Genomic DNA, 10,769 nt, shown 5'->3' with positions numbered 1-10,769 from the left:
AGCCTTGGGCAATTCACCTTAAAAAAAAAAGTCCAGATACCTCCATTTCCTTGGGTGTAAAATAAAAGGGTTGAGTTAGATGATCTCTGAGGTCTGTTAAGAGGAACACTTTTTTGAGTGCTTACTATGTACTAGAATTCAGGAGTTCTTAACGTGAGATCATAATTTTTTAAAAATATTTTGATAATTTTATTTCAATGTAATTGGTTTCCTTTGTAACCATAAGTATTTTATCTTATGCATTTAGAAACATTATTCTGAGAATGGATCCAAGGGTTTCACCACATTTCCACAAGGATTAAACACACACACACATACACACACACACACACACACACACACACACATATCTCTGTACTAGACACTGGGGTTACAGATACCGAAAATGAGACATTCCCTTCTCTCAACAAATATGTCTTCTCACAAGAAAGGCCAGGATATATGGGAGAGTAATGGGGGTCTTACTCATGCTTAAACCACCAGGGATGCTGTCTCTCCACAGAGAGAATTATAGCGAGCTGGTAGAGAATGATAAGAGAAGCATGAGGCTGTGTTAGGGAAGTACCTTGAAGTGACTGATAGTGGAAGACGGGAGGATCTTCTGTAACTGGTCCTGGTCAGCTAGTGACCCAATGAAAAGGAAGCTCTTTGATTACCCATAGAGTTAATAGTCCTGTCCTCTTCCCCTTGGCCTCAGCACTTTTACAGGATCTTGGCAACCAGTGAAGGGAATAGACCTTATGATGCTGCTTGGCACCCCACAGTTCCAAAATTAGAGTTTGTAGTCAACCCAATATCATTATCCCAGGGCATGAAGGGAGTGGTCTCCTTCAGTATCCTCTCATTTTAGAGTCCAGGTTTCATAGCTAGCATGGCACTAAACCCCTGAGGACCTAGGAGAGACATTTGCGAGTGACCTTCAGGAAGCTAGTACAACAGTGACAGAGATGCACCCTGGTTCATCTAAAAGTCATGCTGTTTCTGGACCTGAACTTGGTGGGATCAATGCTACTTAGGAACTGAGTTAAATTTTGAGATTAACTCTTCCCCTACTCTCCTTCCCAAAGACCAAGGTAGTATTTGAAGGGTTTTGTCCAAAGGTATTGGGGACAAGTCTGTACAACTCTTACTCTATCATCTGTGAAATAAATTTCTTTTTGTAAAACTATGGGTTTTTAAATTTTATTTTATTTTTAATCTGTGAAATAAAACAAGCATTTCCATAACATAGTAGAATAAAAAAATTGCACACAAAACTGCAAATCTATCATATACAACTTGCTATTGCTTTTAAATATATAATAAAGTCATCATTTAACTTTTTTCTTCTTTTTTTCCCTCTGGCTAAGTGGAACTAGGGTACTAGTCATTGGCCCCACAATAAATTAGGTCAACACAACTAGTGAGGACTCCAGACAAAGTCAGAGAAAAGAGATACCCTAACCTCCTCAGGGTACCTGAGAATCTTGAGGGGGGAAAAGAACAGGCCTACTCCTGACAGAGTGGGTCCAGAGCATATATCATGTTATACAAGTTCAGAATAAACAAGAGAAAAATATAAATCAATGCAACATGGTTAATGACTCCTGTTGCTTCTGCAGTTTAGACACCTATATTATGGGTAAATCTGAAATTCCAAATAATGACCTCTGCCAAGTTAGCAGAATTAATAAGGTATTGCCCCACATCTATATATTATGTGACACAAAAAGAACAATGGATTTCAAGTCAGAAAACCTAGTTCAAATCTTGGCTCTGCTACTCATACCTCTGTGACCTTTGGTAAGACTTTAAAGCCTTCTGATCCTTAGTTTCCTCATCTGTATGACTAAATGGCTTTTCAGGTCTCCTAAATCTACCAATGTATGCTTTATACATGGAACACCATTTCTAGTGGCAACCAACTTCTGCTTAGCTTAGAGCACTCCTTTCTAAGATGAATGTTAGGCCATGGACTTCATGCTGACTGACCAAATGGGGAGACAGTCATTTATTGAAGTACTGGGATTATTTTAAGCACCTGAGTTTTCTTAAGAGCTTGGAGAGGCAAAAAGTCTGACTGGGCCCAACTCTAGCTAATATATGAAATTAGAAAGCTCACAGCTGTAACACTGAACTATTTTGAGCTGAGTGTATTTTAGAAAACACATGCTTAACAGTTTTAAAATCATCTTCTCCTAGCTGTCAAATACTTCCATTCTGGCCTCTGGTTTGGATTTTTTCTTCAGCACTTAGGTTGAGCGTTTTTATGGTCTTCTTCCTTCCTACAAGTCACTGAATTTATTCTGTGGACTGACAGACTTATAGTGAGTAGGTAAAAAGAAATGTTTCTTAGGTCAGTGAAGAAGCTTAAGGATTCAATAACATTGGGGTATCCTGAGAGCCTGGAAAACCATGACTCTTTCATGATGACTAATGTTGTTGTTCAGTCATTCAGTCATGTCCAACTTGGTGACCCCATAGACCATAGCATGCCAAGCCCTTTTATCCTACATTATCTCCTGAAATCTATCCAAGCTCATGTTCATTGCTTCCATGACACTATCTATCCATCTCATCCTCTGCCATCCTCTTTTCCTTTTGCCTTCAGTCTTTCCCAACATCAGGGTCTTTTCCAATGAGTCTCATCTCATTATGTGGTCAAAGTATTTAAGCTTCAGTTTCAGTATTTGACCTTCCAGTGAATAGTCTGAATTAATTTCTTTAAATATTGACTCATATGATCTCCTTGCTGTCCAAGGCACTCTCAAAAGTCTTCTCCAGCATCACAATTTGACAGTGTTGATTCTGCAATGTTCAGCTTTCTTTATAGTCCAACTCTAACAGTCATACATTGCTACTGGAAAAACCACACCTTTGCCTATGCGGACCTTTGTCGGGAAGGTGATAGCTATGCTTTTTAGTATGCTGTCCAGATTTGCCATAGCTTTCCTCCCAAGGAGCAAGTGTCTTTTCATTTCTTGGCTGCACTTGCAGTCTGCTGTGACCTTTGAGTCTAAGAATATAAAATCTGACACTGCTTCCATTTCTTCTCCCTCTGTTTGCCAGGAAATGATGGCACCAGTTGCCAAGATCTTAGTTTGTTGGTGTTTTTTATGTTAAGCTTCAAGCCAGCTTTTACACTCTCCTCTTTCATCCTCTCAAGAGGCTTCTTAATTCTTCACTTTCTGACATCAGAGTGATATCATCTGCATATCTGTGATTGCTGATATTTCTGCTAGGAACTTTAATTTTGGCTTTTGATTCATCCAGCCTGGCATTTTCCACGATGTACTTGGTATATAAGTTAAATAAATAAGGTGACAATATACAACCTTGTCATACTCCTTTCCCAATCTTAAACCAATCAGTTGTTGTACGTTCAATTCTCACTGTTGCTTCTTGGCTCACATACAGGATTCTCAGGAGATAAGTAAGATGATCTGGTACTCCCATCTCTTTGAGGACTTGCCACATTTTTTTTGTGATCCACACAGTCAAAGGCTTTAGAGTAGTCAAAGAAGCAGAAGTAAATGTTTTTTCTGGAACTCTCTTGCTTTCTCAATAATCCTGAAAGTGTTGGCAAGTTGATCTCTAGTTCCTCTGTCTCTTTGAAAATTAGCCTGCTCCTCCGATAATTCTTGGTTCACATATTGCTGAAGCCTAGCTCACAGAATCTTAAGCATAACCTTGCTGGCATGTGAAATGAATGCAATTATTTGGCAATATGAGCATTGTTTGGTATTGTATTTCTTTAGGATTGGGATGTAAACTGATCCTGTAACCTCCAATATCCTTATTCTTAGCAATGTTTTTAAGGTCTATTTGACTTCATTCTCCAATCCTTACTATTTTTATGTCTTTTATGATGCCCATTTTTGCTAGGAATGCTCCCTAGAATCTAATTTTCTTGAAAAAAATCTTGTCTTTCCCATTGTATTGTTTTCTTCTATTTCACTGCATAACTTTCTTATATCTCCTTGATATTCTCTGGAATTCTGTGTTCAGTTGCATATATCTTTCCCTTTCTCCTTTACCTTCCACTTTCTTTTTTTTCCTCAGCTATTTGTAAACCCTTATCAGACCACCATTTTGCTTTCTTCTTCTCTTTTTTTTTGAATGTTCTTTGTTTTTGCCCCCTATACAATATCGCCAACCTTTGCCATAGTTCTTCAGGCACTATATCTACCAGATCTAATACCTTAAATCTATTAATCACTTCTACTTCATATTCATAAGGGATGTTATTTAGGTTCTAATTAGTCTGATGGTTTTCCCTACTTTCTTCAATTTGTCTGAATTTTGTAATAAGAAGCTCATGGTCTGAACCATAGTCAACTCCAGGTCTTGTTTTAACTGATTGTGTAGAACTTCTCCACCATTGTCTACAAAGTATAAAATCATTCAGATTTTACTATTGACTATCTGGTGATAACCATGCATTGTCTTTTGGGTTATTGGAAAAGAGCGTTTCGTATATCCAGCAAGTTATCTTGACAAAACTCTATCAGTTTCTGCTGCACTTCATCTTGTATTCTAAGTCTCAATTTGCTTGTTATTTCCATTATCTTTTGATTTCCCGCATTAGCATTCCAACCGCCTATGATGAATGTAACATCTTTTTTTCAGTGTTATTTTAGAAGATGTTGTAGGTCTGATGTAAAACTGATCAACTTTGGTCTTTTCAGCATCAGTGGTTGAAGCATAAATTTGTATTACTGTGATGTTGAACAGTTTTCCTTGTATTCGAACAGATATCATGCTATCATTTTTGAGATTACACCTCAATACTGCTTTTCTCACCCTTTTATTGATTATAAGGGCTACTCCATTTCTTCTAAGGGATTCATAGTAGTATATATGAATTAAATTCACCCATTCCCATCCATTAAGTTCACTGACACCCCAAATGTTGGTGTTTAACCTCTGCATCTCCTGTTTGACCACATCTAACTTATCTTGATTCACAGCTCTTACATTCCAGGTTCCTATGCAATATTGATAGTTACAGGATTGAACTTTCTTTTCATCACCATACACTTCCACAGCTGAGCTTCCTTTCAGTTTTGGCCCAGCTGCTTCATTAGCACTGGAGTCACTTGTAGTTGCCCTCCACTCTTCCCCAGTTGCATATTGGATGCCTTCCAACCTGAGGAGCTCATCTTCCAGTGTCATGTTTTTTTTTTTTTTAAATTCTGTCCACAGTGTTTTCTTGGCAAAGATACTGGAGTGCTTTGCCATTTCTTTCTCCAGTGGATCAACTTTTGTCAGAACTATCCACTTAAATTATATGATGCTTTCCCTCACCTCACATATATACTATATTTCCCCATGTATAAGATGCACCCCTTTTTGAAAAAATTGGGGTCTATAAGCTGGGTGAGTCTTATACAGTGGTTGTAGATATTTTTACTTGCATTTCCCACTTTTTTGCACTTGTTTTTGCACTCGTTGTAGATTTTTTTACTTGCATTTCCCGCTTTTCACACTTGTTGTCTTTGCACTCATTGTTCTGCCTTTGTTACCTGTATATTAGGTTACATTTTGCCATGTTCTGCCCAGAAATGGTTCAGGAAAGATTTTCATACAGTGCTGAATTCAAGTTAAAAGTGATCCAGTTTGCAAAAGTGAATGGAAATTGTGCTGCTGAATGTAAGTTTGGTCCTCCTCCAACTGAGAAAGCAATCCAAGACCGGCTATGGGAAGAAGAAACCCTACTGAAAATGCCACAGCAGAAGAAAGCCATGAGAGGCAAGTCAGCAAAATGGCCTGATTTAGAGAGGGAATTGAAAATATGGATTGAAGTTCAAAGAGCAATTGGAATTCCTGTTTCCACAAAGATGGTTCAGCAAGAGGTAAGAGGAATTGCTGATGAAAAAGAAGTTACTGATTTCAAAGGAGGACACAATTGGTACTTCAGGTTCGTGAGACAGAATGGACTAAGCATGTGTACATGCACCAGACTTGCCCAAAAGATGCCGGAGTAGATGAATAAAACTTGAATTTCATAACTTTATGTAATACATTTTTTTCAAATTTTGGACCCCAAAATTAAGGTGCATCTTATACATGGGGAAATACAGTAACCAGTTGATGTCTTATTATTTCTACCCCTATGTTATCTCTCCCATTCTTCCCCTTGTTTCTACACACATGGTCTCCACCTTTGATTCTGACCCTCTTCACTTCTGGCCTAGACTATTTTAATAGCCCCTGAATCCTAATTTCACAAAGCATTCAAAGAAATTTTCTTGGAGCAATTGTTGTTGTTCAGTAGTTTCAGTTGTGTCTGACTCCTCATGACCCCATTTGTTTTGGTTTTTGTTTTTTGCGAAGATACTGGAATGGCTTGCCATTTTCATATATTATGAAAATGGGATTCAGGGGGTCCTCTTCATTTTGAATTTTCAGTGGGGATTATGCTTATGTCTGTATTGCATTTACTTTTAATTTTTAATAGTTTTTAATCTGAACTTAAATAGTGGGTAAAACGGATATTTCCCCATTACATTTAACACTATAAAGTGAGTTTAACATGGAAAAATCATGCCTTTGCTTCATGTTATTGCATCATTGTACATTTTTTTAAAAGAATTTAGCTGCAAAGGTTCAGGGTTAACTGATACTAAGATTTGATACAAAATCAAAATGAATTTAAAATTTCACATTTGACATGGACTTCTTTGGGAAATTCCATCTGACAGGGTCATTTCTAGTAATCTTTGAGACAGTCATATATATTCTGAGTTTACAGAATTACTTAAGTGCCATCCTTTAGCCATCTATGGCATTTTCCTAACCAGAGAAACATTATTAGCAGGGATCATGTCATTTTGTAACATTTCAGCTGTCACTCTTCCTTTGGTCCTCATTATTGTCTCCTTGTAGATTGAAAAAAAAACCCTAAAATTGAAGGAGTACATGAAAAAAAAACAGTCTAAAATGTTACAGGTCAAATAAATTGGCCAGCAACAAGTATCTTGCTGAAATTAAATTAACATTGTAGTCCCATAGTGTGAGCTTTACAGAAAGGATAATAAATTTTCACTCTGTCAATCAGTCTTAGGGCTTTGGTAATAATTATGTCGAGTACTTTTTGAAGCTGCTAGTTAAGTAATTTTTATAATTTAAATAATATGACCAGTTGTGTCGGATTTAGAGTCAGGAGACACGGGATCAAATTTTGACTTTCCAATTTATTACCTGTGTGACTTTGGGCAAGTCATGTCATCTCTGTGGACATGTTTTCTCAGCTATAAAATGAAAGGGTTGGACTAGACAGATTCAAAAGTTTTTTTGAGCTTGAAATCAATGATCCTAGGATCACCTGACTTTTAAAACTATGCATGTGGATTTCACTTTTCACAGGATCTTATTGATTTAGAACTAGAAGGAGCCTTAGAGATATTCAAGTCCAACTTCATTCTACAGATGAAGAATCAGAGGCCCATAAAGATTAAATTACTTGACAGCCAGTAAATGTCTGTGTCAGAACTTGAACTTAGGTCTTCCTGACTCCAAGCCCAGCACTCTATTCACTGTTTCACCTAGTACTCTTTAACTGAGAAGAGTCCAGCAGAATTGGTGAGAGCCTGAACTGGAGTCATGGCTGTGTGAACAGAGAGAAGGAAACATATGAATGTATATAATATATGCATATAATATACATATGTATGTGTGTATACATATATGAATATATGTGTGAATGGAGAGATGAGAATATATGTATGTATATATACATATAAACACATATACCATATGGATATACACGGTATATATGCATAGATAAATATAAATATACATAGATAATATATATTACATTTATATGAATATTTAAGAGGAGCTGCCTCCTTTTAAAGTGTGAATGGACAGGAAAAGGTCTTCCTAATGATGTGTATCCTTATGAAATATGTGAGCACTCTCCTCAGGAGTATACATACAAGGGATGGAACAGTAGCCACTCAAACTTGTATAAGGGGATGGAGGGAGAAGGGGTACTAATGCAATACCTGTTAAGAAGAGGCTGGGAAACCTTTTTCTGAAAAAGCATGATGACATGTAATGGCAGTGCCCTGCTCTTCATTCTGGAGCATTTACAGACATTGTCTGTTTTCATTTGGTTAACCATGGGATAAAGAAAGGGACTCTTGCTTCCCTTCTCCCTCCCTTCCCCTTCCTCCTCACTTCCTCTTCCTTCTCCCTTCCCCTTCCTCCTCTCTCCCCTCCTCTGCTCCCCCACAGGTAGATGGGAGTGAAGTATGGAAGAGGCCACACAGAGGTGGGCTCTTGGATGGAATGAACCTTCCTTGTTGAATGTCTCCTGATTATCAGTTGGATCTCACTTGTAAAAAACTATGTTCCTAATAGCGAACGCCACTGTGTGACATATTTGACTGCCGATTCAGGGATTGTAAAGCTTTCTGATTTCTTGAAGAAGGGAGGCAGTTCCTGCTGTATCAGAAAACTTGGTATCACAGCCACAATGGTGCGGTCACAGAGACAACTAGATGAACTAAATCAAACTTTAGCACATTATATTCACTCAAATGGCTATGAAGAGGCATATTCAGTTTTTAAAAAAGAAGCTGAATTAGATATGAATGAAGAGCTAGATAAGAAATATGATGGCCTTTTGGAAAAAATGGACATCAGTTATCAGACTACAAAAGAAGGTTATAGAATTAAAATGAAAGCTAAATGAAGCAAAGGAATAATTTATGTCAGGTGGACCTCTTGGTCAGAAACAAGACCCAAAAGAATGGATTCCTTGACTTCCAGAAAAGTACTCATTGAGTGGACATAGGAGTTCTGTCACTTGTGTCATTTTCCACCCAGTTTTCAGTGTTATGGTCTATGCTTCTGAGGATGCTACAATAAAGGTGTGGGATTATGAAACTGGAGATTTTGAACGAACCCTTAAGAGACACACAGACTTTGTGCAGGACATTTCCTTTGACCACAGCGGCAAGCTTTTGCCTTCTTGTTCTGCTGATATGACCATTAAACTGGGATTTCCAGGGCTTTGAGTGCATCAGAACCATGCATGGACATGATCACAATGTCTCTTCAGTAGTCATCATGCCTAAAGGAGATCATATAGTATCTGCTTACAGGGACAAAACTATAAAAATGTGCGAAGTGCAAACTGGCTACTGTGTGAAGACTTTCACAGGACAAAGAGAATGGGTATACATGGTGCAGCCAAATCAAGATGGCACCTTAATTGCCAGCTGTTCTAATGACCAGACAGTACGTGTATGGGTAGTAGCCATGAAGGAATGCAAAGCTGAGCTCCCAGAACTCAAGCATGTAGTCGAGTACATTGTGTCCCAGAAAGCTCTTATTCCTCTATCTCTGAAGCTACAGGATCTGAGACTAAAAAAAGTAGCTAACCTGGGCCTATCTTGCTCTCTGGATTCAGAGACAAGACCATTAAGATGTGGGACGTTATCACTGGCATGTGCCTTATGATCCTATGGGCCATGATAGTTGGGTACATGGCATTCTCTTCCATGGGAGGGGGTAAGTTTATTTTGAGTTGTGCTATTGACAAGACCCTACGTGTGTGGGACTATATGAACAAATGATGCATGAAGACCCTCAACTCACATGAACACTTTCTTACCTCCTTGGATTTCCACAAGACATGCACCATACATGGTTACTGAAAGTGTAGATCAAACAGTAAAAGTGTGGGTGTGCCATTGATTGATTCACATTTAAACACGACCCTTCCCTTTCCTTGGATGCACTCAGATACCATGGTTACCCCCATTGAGCTCTGTTTAAATAAATATTGTCCTTTCATGTAAATTATTCTGGCTGTAGATTGAGCTTATGAAATGTTACACACAAAGTATTCATGCATGGTGAATCCAAACTGTATACTGTACAGTTACATACTTGTTACATACAGTTACATACAGTTACATACAGTTACATACATTGTCTAGAAGTACCATAGGGTTAAAAACCTGGACTTGCATTGGTCACACCAGGCCTAAGAAGGAAGAAGTTGGATAAACTGAACTAAGACACTAAAATGAAGAGTTGATGGTGTCATTCTATGTCAGGTTATTAATTCCTGTTTTTCTTTCTGCTGTCTGTTGGTGCCTGGGTTGGTGACCTCATTTGGGGGAAAAAATAGTTATTGTTAGGGTTCTTTCAGAAATGCGTATTATGTAACATTACTCAAGTGTGCTTAATAAATCTTCTATAAGGATGCTAGATTAAAAAAACCTCTTGATTAGCAACATAGCCAGAACAGGGGTACAGTGAAAAGACACTAATGAACCCAAGATAATCTCTTGGCTCTGGTTTGTTCCAATTTGGTTAGCTGTAGAAGGAAGGTAGCTACTGTGGAGCTCCAAGTAAAGGAAGAGACTTTGCTCCCTCTCACATCCAGAGCCATCATGAAACCCAAAGCCCATAGTGCTGCTATTGTGTCTGTCTCTATTGTATCTATTCTGTACTACTTTTCAGTGCAGGAAGTGGGAAATGGCAAGAAACTTGTAAGCTTTGAAAAATCACAAAAGTGAGCCTTGAAGAGGTCTGGAAGCAGAGTCCATGCTAAGTTTTCATCCAGCCTGGCATGGAGGCCTTGCAGAATAACCTATGGGACCAAGCTCAATTGGAAGGCCCTGAAAAATAATCTCAGGGACTTAGCCCTGGAGTAGATCAGAGGAGTACTCATCCAGTAGAAATGTTGTATTTGGACACGAATATGATGAAGCTAATGCTGTATGAAAGTTTGAATCTACTCTCTCTAGGGACCAAAGTACTCTAGGGAA

The 10,769-nt window shown here is 38.2% G+C and overlaps 1 pseudogene; it reads left to right on the top strand.

Annotated features, from left to right (window-relative positions):
- The first annotated feature begins 8,461 nt into the window (after positions 1–8,461).
- Positions 8,462–9,687, top strand: LOC118837020 (annotated as a pseudogene).
- The last annotated feature ends 1,082 nt before the right edge of the window (positions 9,688–10,769 follow it).

Source organism: Trichosurus vulpecula, chromosome 2 (genome assembly GCF_011100635.1).
Source record: "Trichosurus vulpecula isolate mTriVul1 chromosome 2, mTriVul1.pri, whole genome shotgun sequence".
In the NCBI taxonomy this organism is placed as follows: domain Eukaryota; kingdom Metazoa; phylum Chordata; class Mammalia; order Diprotodontia; family Phalangeridae; genus Trichosurus; species Trichosurus vulpecula.
Note: the sequence above shows the minus strand (reverse complement) of the source record. Positions and strands in the feature narration are given on the sequence as shown.